Source organism: Macaca nemestrina, chromosome 10, assembly GCF_043159975.1.
Source record: "Macaca nemestrina isolate mMacNem1 chromosome 10, mMacNem.hap1, whole genome shotgun sequence".
In the NCBI taxonomy this organism is placed as follows: domain Eukaryota; kingdom Metazoa; phylum Chordata; class Mammalia; order Primates; family Cercopithecidae; genus Macaca; species Macaca nemestrina.
The window spans coordinates 4,571,154-4,587,984 of NC_092134.1; the positions used below are offsets into that span (position 1 = coordinate 4,571,154).

The 16,831-nt window shown below is 43.6% G+C and overlaps 1 protein-coding gene and 1 long non-coding RNA gene across 4 annotated transcripts in view; both read right to left on the reverse strand.

Moving 5' to 3' along the window:
• The window catches only part of LOC105493325 (transmembrane protein 132C), a 434,894-nt gene that overhangs the window by 241,787 nt on the left and 176,276 nt on the right, over nucleotides 1-16,831 (reverse strand). The gene's annotated exons all lie outside the window — the stretch shown is intronic.
• Nucleotides 6,913-16,831, reverse strand: part of LOC105493320 (uncharacterized) — a 41,178-nt gene continuing 31,259 nt past the window's right edge. Inside the window, exons 2-3 of one of the 2 annotated variants that reach the window (XR_011608667.1) lie at nucleotides 11,388-11,496; nucleotides 6,913-8,993 (exon numbers count right to left, since the gene is read on the reverse strand). This is a non-coding gene — a long non-coding RNA (uncharacterized lncRNA). Of the gene's footprint in view, nucleotides 10,081-11,387; nucleotides 11,497-16,831 lie in introns of both variants that reach the window. The other variant, XR_011608666.1, reaches the window with a different exon arrangement.

Consider the following 16,831-nt stretch of genomic DNA (forward strand, 5'->3'; position numbering starts at 1 on the left):
AGGTTGCAGTGAGCTGAGATCATGCTGTTGCACTCCAGCCTGGGCAACAAGAGAGAAACTCCATCTCAAAAAAAAAAAAGAAAGAAAGAAAGAAATAAAAAGAGAAGCATGAGTTTTTGGTAAACCACCATCATAGATGCTGAAAGAAGAAAGTAGCAACTTCCCCAGAGTCCACAGCAAGCAGATGAGGCTGTCTGATATAATTGCGGTAGGTTATATATAAAGACGAGGCCATGTGATATAGTTGCAGTTGGTTATATATAATTGGAAGTGGCTGGAAGACCTCCAGGCTAACTTTTGCTTTTCTGATAGGAAGGAAAGTCATAGCTTCGGCCAGGATGTCTCCTTTCCTCCTGCTCGTCTGGAGCAGCCATCTGCAGCCACGAGGCAGAGACCAAGTGCATGGCAGATTCAAGAATCAAAGCCTGGAGCAGCCATCTGCAGCCACAAGACAGAGACCAAGTGCATGGCAGATTCAAGAATCAAAGCCTGGAGCAGCCATCTGCAGCCACAAGACAGAGACCAAGTGCATGGCAGATTCAAGAATCAAAGCATGGACGAGGCTGGGCTGCTCAGCTGGGGCTACCTACTTCCAGGTGTATTGATCCATGAGAAAAACAACCCACTATTTGTTTAAGCTGCCATTATTGGGGAGTTCTGGTACTTGCAGCCCAAAGCATTCCTAACTGTTGCACCCACACTGGGGCTCTCATCTTCTTTCTCTTCCTCCAAAATAAGTATTACAGACCTTCATCAAGGTTACAAGCATTCCTCTTTGTGGCTTATGCATATATGGGCCTGTGGACAGTTTTGCTCCCTGCTACTGATTTAGGGACTTTTACAAGTTTCTAAATGAAATAAAAGAAAAAAAAATGAAATAAGAAGAGATCAAAGAGTTAGAGTGTGGCTTTCCTTCAGGAGGAAGAGCTCTGCAGAATGCCAGATCCTTTCACGTCTTCACCGTGGTGAAGTTTCGTTTCTATAAAAATATTTAGCTTTTCTATTTTACATTACAAACAATTTTGGGAAAACCAGCAATAAATACACAAGAACTGCAAAGGAAAACCATGAATGCTCAAATAGGGAAATAAAAAGTCTGACAGCAGTGTTTTTTCTCTGGGGATCGTTTCAACAGCCTGCTGCACATTGTTTTTTCTTTCTCAGGTCTGCTGATACCTCCACTGTCTCCCTGGTGGAATACCACCTTTACTTTGGGAGGCCAAGGCTGGCGGATTACCTGAGGTCGGGAGTTCGAGACCAGCCTGACCAACAAGGAGAAACCCCATCTATACTAAAAAATACAAAAATTAGCAGGGTGTGGTGGCTGGTGCTTGTAATCCCAGCTATTCGGGAGGCTTAGGCAGGGAGAATTGCTTGAACCCAGGAGGTGGAGGTTGCAGTGAGCCAATATTGCACCAGTGCACTCCAGCCTGGGTGACAGAGCAAGACTCTGTCTCAAACAAACAAACAATCAAACAAACAAAACAGATGCAAAATAGAAGCTGTATATATTCCCAGAGCTCCAAGGAGGCTGGATTGCAGAGTGAAGAAGGCACCCACCTTCTGCTGAACACACAGAAAATGAGGCAGCTGCTCCAATCTGTGTTTGCAACAGAAGCCTTTGCGGTTAGAATGAGTTGCCATCCAAACAGCACTGAACTCTGCTTGAGAAGCCTTTTTATGAGCAGGTCCTAGGTTAGGAACTCCACCACCCCTGGAGAACGGAGTTCCAGAAGGTGGGGCTTGGGAATTAAAGTGAAATAAAGGTAGAGGCCTTTGCGGGGGCTTTGACAGAGAACGACACACCACTATCACCACTATCACATACATTGGCTTTGAATGAATTACTCAAAAAATTTCCCTGGGGGCACAAGGCCTATGAGATTCTGAACTGGTAAACAACCGGGTGGGCTGGACATCGGTACCCATCATTCCCTCAATGGAGGCTGCTGGAGCAGTGAACAACCTGTACAACTCTGCACAGTAGTCCTGGGCCATGAGGAAGGAGCTCCCGGAAATGAGGAATAATTAAAACTTCGCTTCATTTTTAAGGGTCTACCACTGACGGTCTTCAGGCCAAGTCCCTTTCTCAGACTGTTTTCTTTTTGTTTGTTTTTGTGGGTGGGATGGGGTGGGGGGTGATATACACAGTTTCAAAATAACTCAGAGTATTTGAAAATGTCTTCAGAGGGGCCTGTGTGCACTTATCAATTGTCCATAGGCCTCCCCCACCGACTGCTCCTTGTTCCTGTTGCTCCCCGCAGTGCACAGTTCTATGTCCCTTGTCTGGGCTCGTGCGGCACGTGATTCAAGAGAATCAGAACATGTAGATTTTAAAATGCCAACTGCCTCTTCTTCCCCTCTTTGAATTAATAGCTGCCAGGAGCAAACTTTGAGGTGCAAGTTACACACAGAGAAGACAAATGGCTTTTTAATTTGGGTCGCTGACAAGGTCAGTAATAGAACTCTGATATTGTTACTTTTTTTCTTTTTTCACAAACATGCCTTCATTAACTTTCTTTTAAAAAACAACACAAAGAAGTCCCACGCTTTTGATGAACATACATCCTCTCCCTAGCTACTCATTTTCAAATTAAGTCACCGTGGCAGGCCCGAGCCCTGGGAAGCCTGGGGCTGTCTCTGGTTTGCTGCCCTTGTTTCTTGGTAAGGTCTCCATCAAGCATGCCCCCCACCCAGCCACTGAGCTAGGAAAAACTCCAATGGCAAAAACCCAAACCTACTGACGGTTGAGTACTCCAAGAGCGCAGTCCAGTGGGTTAGGACAAGAGCGTGCATGAATCTGCCTGGTCAAATACGGCCAAATGGAAAGCAGCTACCCCTCCCTGCAAACTTGCACTCATTGACCAACATCTGTAGCTTTGGTTTGTCCAACACCCATTCTCCCTTTTTCTGGTGACAACTTTTATTTTCTTTTGGGTAGCCATGCTTACTCAGTGGGGTGGCAATGAGTGGCACTGCCTGGGGCACTGGGACTGACCCATGCTCTAGCTCTCGGGGTGAGTACAATACTCAAGCCAGGCCAAGTGATTCACAGGAATGGGTTCAGGAACAGCCGGATGGACTAATAGGACCCACTAAGAAGCAGCTCCAAGACTTTGGCTGGAACAAATGAACTTACTAAGTTGAAAATACATAGGTCTGGATTCGCTGGTGGCCACATGGCTACCCTGTGAGGAGAGGCTGCCTGAGAATGAAGCCATCACAGAAGAAAGCAGGGGTGAGAGATGGGTCTAAAGGCAGTCCCAATGACACTGTCACTGGCCTTGATCCAGCCATGCCTGAAGTTTGTTCTACCAGAGTTTTTATTTAGATGGCCCACTATTTCCCCCTTCTTCTCCCCTGAGACAGCTTCATTTGGGCTTCTGTCACTTATAAGTGAAATTGTTCTAGCTAGTTATTCTATCTCCCAAGCAGTTCTCTTCTGCAGAATTTACTGGGAAATCCTGACTAGTAATCTCCAAATTTGTTAACTTCTAATATGAACCTTTGTTACTTTTCAATCTGAGACTCCAGACTCTGCCCTCCCTGAACTTTCAGGCCTTATTTTTAACACTTGCTGGATAGCACTTGGAGGTGCCAAGAGAATCTCAAATTCAAATAAATTTAAGAGAGCATTCTTTTTTCCCTCCCCCCCCTTTTTTTTTTTTTTTTTTTTTTTGAGACAGAGTAAGACTCTGTTGCCAGGCTACAAGCTCCGCCTCCCAGGTTCAAATGATTCCCCTGCCTCAGCCTCCCGAGTAGCTGGGATTACAGGCACCCACCACCACACCCAGCTAATTTTTGTATTTTTAGTAGAGACAGTTTCACCATCTTGGCCAGGCTGGTCTTGAATTCCTGACCTCGTGATCCAACCACCTTGCCCTCCCAAAGCACTGGGATTACAGGCATGAGCCACCGCGCCTGGCCCAAGAAGGCATTCATGACCTTCCCCTCAACACTTGGTCTTTTGTCTGTTTTTCTTGTTTTCACCAATGACACCACTATCATCCAGGAGAGAGACTTCAGAGTCATGCTCTATCTTCTAACTCCTTTTAGCCCTGACATCCTATCACCGACTTCTAGCAACCAACAACCAAATCCTAGAGTCTCTCAAACCCAGGTCCTCTACTCTACCCCAGCCACAGTGACCTCATCCAGGCCCTCCTGATCTCTCAGCATGGGTACCAGGCTCCTGAGGGAGGCTTTCATATGGCCAGCAGTGCAGAACAAAGACTTTGGTTCACATTCATGGAACTTAGATGCTTACTAACGGTGTGATTCAGGGCTCTCAATGGCTGGATTCTCTCATCAGTCAAACATGGAAATTAGAGGTAGGCAGAGAATGCTCACCTCCGCCTCCATATTCCCCATTCTCTCCGAAGGGGCTGTTGGTCCAGTCTTCCCCTTCCATACCTCCTCCAAGGCTGCAGTGGGACCTTCTAAATTCAGTTGTAATAACCTGATACTCCCCTGTCTAAAACCTCCGGTACTGCAGACTTCCAGTGGTCTCAATGATTTACTCTCCATTTCTTCTATAAGAAAAGAACCTTCAGTTTGTAGCTGGGCCACCTGGCCACTGGACTTAATGTCAATGAAAAACTACATTCCCCAGCCTCCCTTGCAGACAGGTGTCTAATTCCGGAGACGTCAGTGGAAGTGAAAGAGGCAATGCGTAGATGGAGCTCTTAAAACAGGGACTTGCCAGAGCAGAGAAGCCCAGCCTGCACTGTGAGTGTCTCTTCCGGACTCCACATTCAGTTTACTTGGTGTTGGTAGCTTGAAATTGGCGATGGTGGGAATATTTACACCATGGAAACTGGCAAAAGCAACCAATCAACCTCCTCTGTCCCCCAGCAGAGATCTGGTTGTTAAACACTTACTGGCACACCACGACTTTTACATGAAGGGGTGAGCCCTTCCTGTCCCATTTCTCCTCCTTCCCCATGATGGGAAAAGGTGCCTGGTGGTAGTCAATGGGCAAAGGGGACCATGTTACAGGGACAATGGAGCAAGAATGAGAGGAATCCTGGGTCCCCAACACCACAAAGTGACTACACAACCCAAAACAGCTCACAGCTGGATGGTATGTGAGCAAGAAAGAAGGAAATAAAATTAAGAAAATAAATTGTATTTTGTCCAACTCATTAATATTTTGGGTTTCTATTATAGCAGTGTTTATAATATATACTATAATAAATATATAATATATATAAATTTAGTATTATAATTATATAATTATAATACTAAATATTTTATTACAATTATATAATTATACTAAATATTCTTATATTATACTATCACTACATGATATATTATAATTATATAATAACACTAAGATATAAATGTGAGATATTCTAATTATATATAAGATACAGAAAATGAATTACAATATATAATCAATCTATTAACTGTAATATCTCCCTATTGTGTACAACAGATATTTTTCAAAATGGGGTTCACTGCCAGGTTTTGTCTGGCTTATTGAGCACATAAAAACAAACTGTTGAACTAAAATTTACATACTGCATTTTAAACAGATGGATTTCTGGCTTTATAGGAGAAACTGGAAGATTTGACAACTCCCATGGTCATGTGGCCGGCAGTGCAGAACAGGGACACTGGTCCACATTCGTTGAACTTAGATCCTTACTAACTGCATGATCCAGGGCTCTCAATGACTGGATTCTCTCATCAGTTGAATATGAAAATTAGAGGGATGCAGAAAATGCTTATCTCCGTCCCACTATTCCCCATTTTCTTAAACGTGGCCCATTTCTCACAGACCTTTGAAGTGTGAATCCCAGTTCATGGGACAATGGCCTTGAATGAGTAACTTAACCTCTCCGTGCCCAGCATTAACCTCAGTAAACTCTGCATAGCACTAGTGCCCACTTCATAGGTTGGCTTTGAGAGCGAAATAAAATAGATACCATTAGGCATCACTAGAGTGCCTAATTTTTTTTTTTTTTTTTTTACAGACTGAGAATCTCAAATTTCGATGACAGAATGCTGCAATCAAAACTCTCAAACAATGTTGGTGGTACTGCCAAGTGGTATAACCACTTTGAAAAACTGGCAGTTTCTAAAAAAGTGAAAAATATGCTTGCTTACCCTATGAGCAGCAATTTCACTCCATGATATATGAAAACATATATCCACACAAAAACATGCATATAAATATTCATAGCAGCTTTATGCATCGTAGCCCAAACTGGAGGCCACCAGATGAATGATAAGCAAATTGCAGTGTATTCGTACAAGGAAGTGAGCTTTGCAATGAAGGAATGATATACTCATACATGCAACAACATGGATGAATCCCAAAGACATGCGGAGCTAAGGAAGCCAGCAAAAATAGTATGTTATATAAGAATCCATTTATATGAAGTTAAAGAAGAGGAAAAACTCATCCATGTTGATAGAAATCAGGACAGTGGGTGCTTCGGCATGGGGCACATGGGGTTATCTGTCAGGGAACATGGAGAGATTTACTGGAATAATGAAATTGTTCTATGTCTTCTTAGAGGTATGGGTTACATGGGTGTATGCTTTTATCAAAAGTAACCAGAGGCCAGGCGTGGTAGCTCACGTTTGTAATCCCTGTACTTTGAAAGGCCAATGTGGGCGAATCACTTGAGCACAAGAGTTTGCAACCAGCGTGGGTAACATGGTGAAGTCCTATCTCTATCAAAAATACAAAAAATTAGCAGGGCATGGTGGCAGGCACCTGTGGTCCCAGCTACTTGGGAGGCTGAGCTGGGAGAATCACTTGAGCCTGGGACATTGAGGCTGCAATATTGAGCCACTGAACTCCAGCCTGGGTGACAGAGCAAGACCTTTGCTTAAAAAAAAAAAAAAAAAAAGAGAAAAGAAAAGAAAAAAAAAGCTAATCAGACCATAGAATTAAGATCTGTGCATTTTAATGCAGTCAATTATGTCAATAAAAATAAGGGAAAATATGAAACAAGAAAAGTCCATGCAAATCAAGCAAACATCTCTGAAGACAACATTGGGTCTCAGATTTAGTCTTTGTGTGTCTGCTGTCAAGATTCTGTTGCCTGAAACTAAGAGAGCTGGTTCCTGAAAGAGCCCACGTGGTGTGTAGGCTGCCATTCTCCCTCTGGGGCCGGGCAGATATCAACAACCAACGTCCTCCTCTCTCCTTCACTCAGGCATGGCCTCAGAATCCTCCGCAACACATAAGCCCAAGCCTTTCCTGCAAATGGAGCCAAGCTGACGTACTTGCCATCTGGTAGTAGAAACGTGAGCTTCCAGAGTACAAGACTGAAATCTCATTTATCTTTGTTTTATAAACACTCAGCACAAGATATGACACAGATGTTTTCTGAATCCATGCTTCAGTGAACTTCTTCTCCTTGCTGCCGGGGCCACAGTCTGAGTTCACAGGAGCCAATCTACCCCCAGGCTCCCCCATAGCCCATAAGTCAGCCTGGATTGTTGTGCCCTGGCCCACACCTGTTTTGTCTTTGTTTTCTTGACTTTTCTCTCCTAGGGCTGGGAGCGCGCAACCTGTCATCTATGAACACCAATACAATGGATGTCACGTTTACTTATCACCCACAGAATAAGATCATATGTTTCTATTATAATATGTTTCTATTCATGACCAAAATGGCTTGTAGTGGAAAATCTGCTTTCCCCAGCAATGGGAGTAAGGCACACTGTCTCCTGAACATGTTTACCATCACATACATGTCTCAGTGGAAGAAAGGGTGTTTCTCTCACGATGAATAAGGCTGCTCAGCTCCATCCTGCTTACTGGTTCCCTTGTCATCTTTCAGGACCACAATACAGCTTCAGTAGGCCACATATTCCCCTCCTGAACCTGAGCTCAGACGGCCGGGCTGCAAAGCATACACTTGCCTCCAACCTTCCCACTTCTGTTTCAGAAATTAACCTCTTCCTCTGTGTGGGGAGAGCCTGGTCTCAAGTAAAACTGAATTCAGGTGGTAGACCCAGTCACTGCAGACCCACTTAATTGGATTTGGCAGCCACGATTTATTTACCTGGCAGCTCTTTGCTTCAAGCTGGAATCACACCTAAGACTCGTCTTCTCTTGAGCTTGCTTGGAGTACCAAAAATTCAGATTTTTCTTGACACTCTGTAGTCACAGCAGAAAAGGGAAGGGCAAGGAAGAAATCACAAAGGACTTGAAAACATTTAGTTATATGGCCTCAAGTTTCTACCTTTCACACTTAATTTGGCTGATTTGGTGGACATGAGGAGGAAGAAAATCAGTGTGCAGTATCTGAACCCCTGCCACTGCCCGCAGGCAAGTCAACCCCACCTGCTCTATGCCTCTCGGCCAATTGTAACAGGGGACAGGGTCAATTGCCTTCTTCAGGGAGACTGCAGGCCCCTGTCTCCATGACAACCCGTCCTCAGGACCAGGGCAGGTGAGACACCAGAACTCAGGCATGTGTCGGAAGCCACAGTACCTTTGAATATCTGTTTGCACACGAACCTCTTCTTGAATCTGTCTTCTATGTTTGCTTTGATTCTCCTGTTTTGGCTTGGATCACACATGGTGGACAGTCCAGCTCAGCACTGAGCCAAGAGTCAGCATCAACTCCAAGCCGCATGAGTGCTCCATCCTGAAGGTCCTGCCCAGGGGGTCTTTCAGGAAACTCAGCCCCGGCAAACACCTCTGCATCCTCCCTCATGGGAGACCCCAAGTGAGAACTGCCCAGCCACGCCTTGCCCCACAAAGTTAGAGGCAAAACCAAATGGTCATTTTAAGCTTCTATATTTCTGAGTAATTTGTACACAACAATAGGAATCTGAAAACCAATCACATCAGCTTCTGGAGCTGGGGGTGAAATTCACGTTTCCTGAAGTATAGGGATAGGTGAGAAAGAGTAAATCCGTGGACCTGAACTTCATTAGGATGCTGTTAAGATGAAGGAAGTGGATGCTGCGTAAGCCACCAGCAGTATTTTCTATAACTTTGAAAAATTCAATGCATTAACCTCCTGTGAATTAATATGTGCAAAGCATTAACACAGTGCCAAGCATATAATAAGAACTTGATGAATGATAGTTATTTATATTATTATTATTCGATGTGTGAATGTGCTTAAGAGTTTCTTATATACCTTCCCAAGGAGCTCATGAGTATAATTTGGTTATCTTGTCTATATCCTTGTGAATCTAGATGGGCAAATACATGCAGAAGGAAAGAAGTATAAATTTTCCTTTCAAATCAAAAGGGCCCCCTTTGCTAGATCTTTTTCACATTAGGTCTTTTGTCTCCTTCTGCACCTTCTGATCTGTGGTCTCCACACGTCTCCTTCACGTGTCACAGCTGTCTCTCCCCATACTGGGGTTGTTTTTTAATCAAACGTAAGTGTTGAGGTGTTGAGGCTTGTCGTACAAAACGTATCATCTTTCTTGGCTTTCTATAGATGCCCAAAGAGGCAATTCTTCTCCCCTTCCTTCTTCTTATTCTGAAACTGCCCCAGCCTCTGAGGGCTGCTGCCTCACCCCCCAACACACACACAACCAGCCAGAGTCATCCACTTTTCTCTGTATGCTTCCAATCTGTATGTGCTGGTTTGCTCCCAGCTTCGGAAGGTAGGCCATGGTAGATTTTTACCAAAGATGGCTGCAGCCCTCTTTCCCACCCTTCTTGTCTGATTGCAACATGACTTTGTCACTGCTCCCGTCCAGAGTCAAATGTCCCTGTCCTTGATTCTGGGCTGGCTCAGTGACTTTGAACCCGGCAGGGTCTACATTTGTTCTCCTGGAACGCTGTGCTGCCATGTCAAGAAGCCTAGGTACAAAGCTGGTGAGACCCAGGAAGGGAGAAACTAGAGAGGTTGAAAGACCACCACGGGAGAAGCCCAGCAGTCCAGCCACCCCCGTGGGAGACCAGACAGGGTGAGGCCATCTGAAATCCTTCACCTTAAATTGCAGCTGCATGAGAAAGTCCAGCCTACACCACCTGGAGCAGAGACAAGGCCGCCAGCTGAGCCCTGCCCGGCCAACCCAGAGAATCAAGAGCCGGTGAAGCAGCTGCTCGTTGAAGCCACTGTGTTCTGGAGTGGCTGCCATGCAGTGCTAGAAAACAGAGACAGGCAACCACCGTCGCAGGGACACTCCGTCACACTGCAGTCCTTAAAGAATCAACAGGGTCTTGTCTGCCATTTCCTCCTTCAGTTACTACTTTTGGAGTAGAAGGCAGGTGTTAGAAGCTCCCTGGAAGAGCCAGGTGTGTATCCCCATCTTTCTACATCCATCTACTACCATTTCTATAGTTTACATGACGTTTTTCTTTACAGTCTGCCTTTTTAACTTACGCATTTACTACAAAATAAAACTTCATAGTATCTTCATAGATGAAAAACTCATGCTACTGGATAAAAAATGAAAGGCCACCCTAATGACACGTATGTAATCATGACCATTTAATTATTAAATGGTATATTTATAATTAATATCATTTAAAGATCTGGATCGGTGGACAGCCAGAAACGCACAAATCACATTCTGGAAACATTGCCTTAAGTTTGTTTTTGTTTTTTTTGAGATGGAGTCTCACTCTGTTGCCCAGGCTGGAGTGCAGTGGTATAATCTCAGCTCACTGAAACCTCTGCCTCCCGGGTTCAAGCGATTCTCCTACCTCAGGCCCCCCGAGAGTAGCTGCAATTACAGGCACACCACCACGCCTGGCTAATTTTTGTATTTTTAGTAGAGACAGGGTTTCACCATGTTGGCCAGGCTGGCCTTGAACTCCCGGCGTCAAGTGATCCACCCACCTCGGCCTCCCAAAGTGTTGGGATTACAGGTGTGAGCCACCATGCCCAGCCCACACTGCCTTAAGTATTAACACACTTGCGAAAATCGCGACCAGGCGTGGTGGCTCACACCTGTAATCCCAGCACTTTGGGAGGCTGAGGAGGGAGAATTGCTTGAGTCCAGGCTTTCTATAGAGTCCAGGCAACACGGCAAAACCCTGTCTCTAAAAAAAATACAAAAATTAGCTGGGTGTGGTGGCGCATGGCTGTAGTTCCATACTGGAACTACAGCCATGCGCCACCACACCGAGGTGGGAGGATCACTTGAGCCTGGGAAGGGAAGGATGCAGTGAGCTGTGATTGTGCCACTGCACTCCAGCCTGGGTGACAGAGTAAGAAAAACCCTGTACCAAAAATAATCATCATAATAATTGCATCTTTTATTTAAAAAAAAAAAGAAAATTGCTTGACCTTCTACATTTTGACTTCCTTCTCTTTTTCAAATTATTTCCGGATATAAGACTTGGTAAATAAGTCTTGGTAAATACTCAAAATTTAATTTTTGTTCTTTGCACTTATCACTGTAGTTTTAAGTGACTTTATTTTGTTGTCTGATGGTTGTCCACTTACCCGTAGAGTGTAAGCTCCATTGGGTCCCTTCTTTTGTCTGTTCTGCTCACTCTTGACTGCCCAAGGTGGAGAGCTAACACTTAGTAGCTGCTTAATAAATATGTATTGACTAAAGGAATGAATGAATAAATTAATGACTTGTGGCACAAAGCCTCCAACTCACCCCACCCATCAGGAGGAAACTTGTTTGATTTTTAAAGACTCTCCTGGGAATTTCTTTTTCATAAATCAATATTGTTTGTACAGACCCAAAGTGCAATGCTTACTCCCCTTCATATTTTAGTCAGTGTCGCAATACATTTTTGATGGTGTATTTATTTTCTGCCAAGTAACAATAGGTCTCATGAAAAATGAGTGGCCCTGAACATTGGAATGTGCGAGGAAGAATAATGGATTGATTAATGAACCTCACAAAATATGCAGCCCTCTTTCCTGCTGGGGGTAGCAGGCGGAGACTTACACAAATTAAAAAGGATGAAGAGGATCAATTTTCTAGAAATTGGAAAGCAAAGGAAGCCTGGGAAAAATCAAAGGCACATTTTTAGCTGTAGATGCTTGTGTCTTTTCTTTCTCTTAAACTTAGGACAAACAGGAAAAACAATATTTCTCCCTTTTTTCATTTATTATTTTATCTTGTCTTCCCCTGATGCTCAAAGATAGAAAAGGGCAGTCTAGAAACGTAAAACTGGTTTATTTTTGTATTTTTTTTTTCTAAAAGAGACGAACACCTTAGTAGTCAAACATCTACATTTTTTAGCAAAAGTAAACAGCAAATAACCCAAATCTCTGATACCAATCTTTCAATGGGGCTTTTACTCTCTGGCTAGAGAGCCACAAACAAAAAACTTTGAATCTATTTTTGTTTTCAATAAAAATCTTGTTTAACAGCATCATGAATATTCATGCTTTCGGCTTACTTCCAAATAAAAACAAGAGAAGCCAAATGAAACAAGAAAAAAAGAAAAAGTAGTTCACTCAGCTGCACAAAGGTTTGAAGGACAAGATTTTATATTTTGAGGCATGTGCATCAATTAATAAAAAAGAAAAACAAGGAAAAAAATAACTCGCAATAATCAGAGCACAAAGAGTGCCAGCATCCACAGCAGAATTCCTTGAATTTCAGTAATTGCCTTATTCATTTTGCAATTATTTGCTATATTTGAGAACCAACTATCTCATTAGTTATATATTTTTCTGTAAATTGAATTCAACCAAAGTCACTTTTAAAACATGCAGCCTCAGTTCCTTCTGTGCCATCAATACATTTGATAAACGAATTATACTTTTTCTTATACATATGAATACAAATCATAATTAGTAAATAAAAGAGGAGTAACTAAAATTTGGTATCTCACCAGTGGCATGCCTACCATGTTTTTAGAATTATTTACCATAGCCTAGGGCATTTTATTGGTCTTTAATCATTCAACAGTCATACGGGTGACCCTCATCTGCTAACGGAATTGGAAATAAAACAGTGAGAAACATAAGGTCCCGGATCTCAAAGCCTCTCTCTTTGGTGCAACTCCAACTCTAAGATGAGTTGGTCTTATTCTATCATTTATTTTTGACCTTGAACACCCAGAAGTCAGGAGTTCAAGGTAAGGCTTCTTAATGTTCCCTGCTATCCAATATGATAGCCAGTAGCCACAAGTGACTCTTAAATTTAAAATTAAACTTAAATAAAATTAAAAATTTAGTTCCTCCATCAAATGAGCCATCTCAAATGCTCAATAACCACTTGCAGCAAGTGGCTGCTTATACGGGCAGCACTGATATGGACTATTACACCACCACACAAAGTTCAACCGGGTAGCTCTGCTTCAGAAAGCACAGCGTCTTCCTTTCACACCACTGAGCTACCTTTAGTAACTCACTTGTGAAACTCAGGGCCCCACATCCCTCTCTAGGTGGGCTGGGATCGTCAAATCTTCATAGGCATTGTGGACGTTTCCCTAGAAAATTCTAGCATCTACTACATACTAAATGTGATTCCACTTCCTAGTAAGTCACCTCGTTTCTGCTTCTGTGTGTCAAACGTGCTTCCTCCTCTGGCAAAGAGTTTCTACGTGGAAACGTCGAGTCACCCTCCTGGGAAGCAGCAGCTTTATTTACTTTAATCACTGCATAGCTAAGGAGACACCTGTCAAAAACCCACTGCTAGTTTTGAGACAATGGGATTATTTACAGCATGATTAGGTCGTGCTCTGACGGGTGACACTGTAACACAGTCATAGCCAAGCCCAGTAAGATTGCATCTTCGCGCCTTGCATATTGGAAAACTGTCATGACATCCCCCATAATGGAATCGTGATAACATCAGACAAGGATGAGGTTTCATCCTGGCTTCAGTCCAAATGGAGAAGTCATCCTAATAAACTGTAAACAGACCCAAAGCATGAACTAATGAGAAGTTATCTGGTCTACTTGTTTCTAGCAGTGGAGTAGGTTAACACAATTAACTTAATGAAGACAAAGACTTAGGCACTGAAATACTATAGTAGACACTGTAAACAAAAACGCCTCCGGGGACCAGGAAAGTAATTTCAGTAAATGAGCAGGCCTGGGAGGCACTATAGGGAGTGACTGGAGCCACGATGCTGTAGAGAGCACACCCCCCCCAGAGCGGCCGCCATGCTTGTCTCCAAACGCTTGGAGCAGAAAAATGGGCTCAGTTTTCAGACCCTCCGATTTTTAAGAGAAAACAGGAAAACAGTTTCTAAATAAAATTTCTTAATTTTTAAAATATGACACAGGCCCAATAAAACACTCTTTCAAGCCACCAGACTCTAACCCATGTGCTAAGCAAAGTTAATACGAATTGGTTAATATAGAAGAAACAAAGAGTATAATTGCATGTTCAGGTAATCCCTTATGGTAGACTATAAAAAAGGGCATATTTTTCCTTCCCTGTATCCCAAAGTCCCTTAGCAGTTTGACTCTGAAGCTTCTCCTATTAAGAAGTGGGATCTGTGTCCCTAATTCCATAAACATGGGATGGACTTGTGATTTGTTGTGTCCGAAAGAAGGTAGCAAAAGCAGTGTTATACCAGTTCCAATCCAGGGCATTGGCTCGACTCTTTCTCTTGGAGCCCTGGGACTTCCATGTAAACAAGCCCAGGCTGGCCTGCTAGATTGTGACACACAGACAGCCCTGAGGCCCCCATCATCCCAGATGATAGCCAGTCACCCCCTACAAGCAGGGCTGCCTAGTTGACTGGCAGTTGACCTCAGACAAATGAGTGAGCCTGGTCAAGAGCAGAAGACCAGCCCATCTGAGCACAGCACAAATGACAGACACAGAATCGCAAGGTAAAGAAATAGTTGCTGCTCGAAGTCATTTGGTTTTCAGAGTGGTTGGTTACGCAAAAAGCTGCCTAACAGTTCAGTAGCTAGATCATTAGGGTTCAAATCCCAGCTCCACCAACTACTAGCTTACGTGATTTTGAAACAGTGACGTAACCTTCAGTGCCTCCCATCAATTTTCACCAGTGACAACTAAAAAAAAAAATTGTCTTACTTTTGCCAAATCTAACATTCAAGCAGGTTGTTTCAGAAATGGGAGAACGTGGTGGGCTTGTTTTAGGAATTATATTACTATGCTTTTTTTAAAAAGCACTTGAAATAGTATCATACAGCTAGGAATGCGGTGACTCTGACTTTTACTTGCTTACGAAGGCCGTATGTTAAATCAGAAATTCAGTGAGCCAGTTGGCAATTTGAAATTAATCATAGTGGGAGTATTTACAGCTGAGAAATGGGCAAATGCTACGTGTAAGGGTTTCTATTTTCCCCTCCCTGAAGAGCTGGTCGTTAAATATCGATCAGAAAACCTCTGTGTGCATTCCTTATACACTCATCAAGGCAACAGGTATAGCCTCTTCTTTCATAAATGTTTGTTTTAGAACCTCAGCATTCATTTCCTTTCCTGATGGCACCAAATTATTTTCAGGGAATTACCTCTTGCCTGTTGTACAAAGTCTTGATAAGACAGTAATTTTAAAGGACCGGAGGTGGAAAGAGCCATATTCTCTCTCTCCCTGCCACAGGACAGCCACAGAGTGGTGTGTGGCCAAACTCGGCCAATCATGCTTCTTCCCTGGGAGGATGATGCTTACGTAATGGACACAGGTGCGGGAGGGCGGGGCGATCACTGGTCACAATAGCTGCAAGCCAGCGGCCATTTTTGAGCCCTAGCTTTCCAACACCGCCCTGAGAGTTGTTTCCACTCCTTCCACGCACTGCCCAATATGCTCCCCAAAAGTCCCCTTTTCCTTAGCACACGTGTACCAATTGCTGTTGCTTGCAATCCACAACCACGAGACCTCAAAATGGGATTTGGAGACATTTCCCCTACGTCACTCTAGGTCTAGCTCCTTGGATGTTTGCATCCCACAGGCTCTGCATTCATTTATGCATTTTGTATCTGTCTACGCAGCAATGAAACCACTTCTTAGGAAAGAGCAGTGCAATCAGTCCCCAGAGGCAAAGTATGATGGCATTATCAGGTCATTTCATATTACATCGCTGCTTCAGTAATGACTGAATGCAGGTTGGAGTGGCTGAATTACCCTAGCCCTTCTGAAGCATGGGGTCTCATGCCTGTTATAATGGGAGATGCAAAAGCAATCAAGGACAAAGATAGCCTCAGAATTTAGAGGTCTGCAAAGCTAATCTACTTAAGGTGCAAACCCATGCTGCTTTCTTTTAAGGTTACTATTGACTCCAGTCAATAGGTGTTTGCTAAATAGTTGATTAAAGGACTGAGATGGAGAAATTTAAATGCCTTTGGGAAAAATGGGAGAATGGGCATCTTGTGATTGGGAAAGTTTGGTATTTGCAAATGTGTGGTCACCAGAGTCAGGAATTAGACTTTCTGATGGAAGATGCTTGGCATTTGCAGGCTCAGGGACATCCTACATCCCGTCTGAGCCCTGGCAATTGTCTGCAGCTCACTCCACCAAAAGGCTGGTGCACCTGTCTGTGTCCCTCATGGCCCAGCATCTAGAACTTCTTAGCTCTGAGACTCGAGCTCAGCATATAACAATGACCTCAGAAGGAGGTCGCTCTTCCCCACTGCCACTGCCCTGCGAGGCTGACTGCTGTGAAGTTGCTGCTGATTTCACCTGGTCATGGGGAAAATCAGGCACTCAGTCTATTGAAAACGGGGCCTCCTTACAGCATCTGAGAAGGCAAATAATTTCGGCTGAAGATACATGTCCAAATACTGACAAATCTCACACCATCCCCCTTTGCTTTTTTCTTTTCATAGCGTAAGTGGAGAAAAGGACATAAAGGAAAATGCCGCATTATAAAGTTGTCAGAGGCTTTGTAGATGACAGAGATTCATTATCTCACATTATTATGACTCAATTATTGTGGTTCTCTGGTGTTTTGTGGCCTCTGCTTTCATGTTCTACAAACAGGGGCTTGGCTGCCTGTCT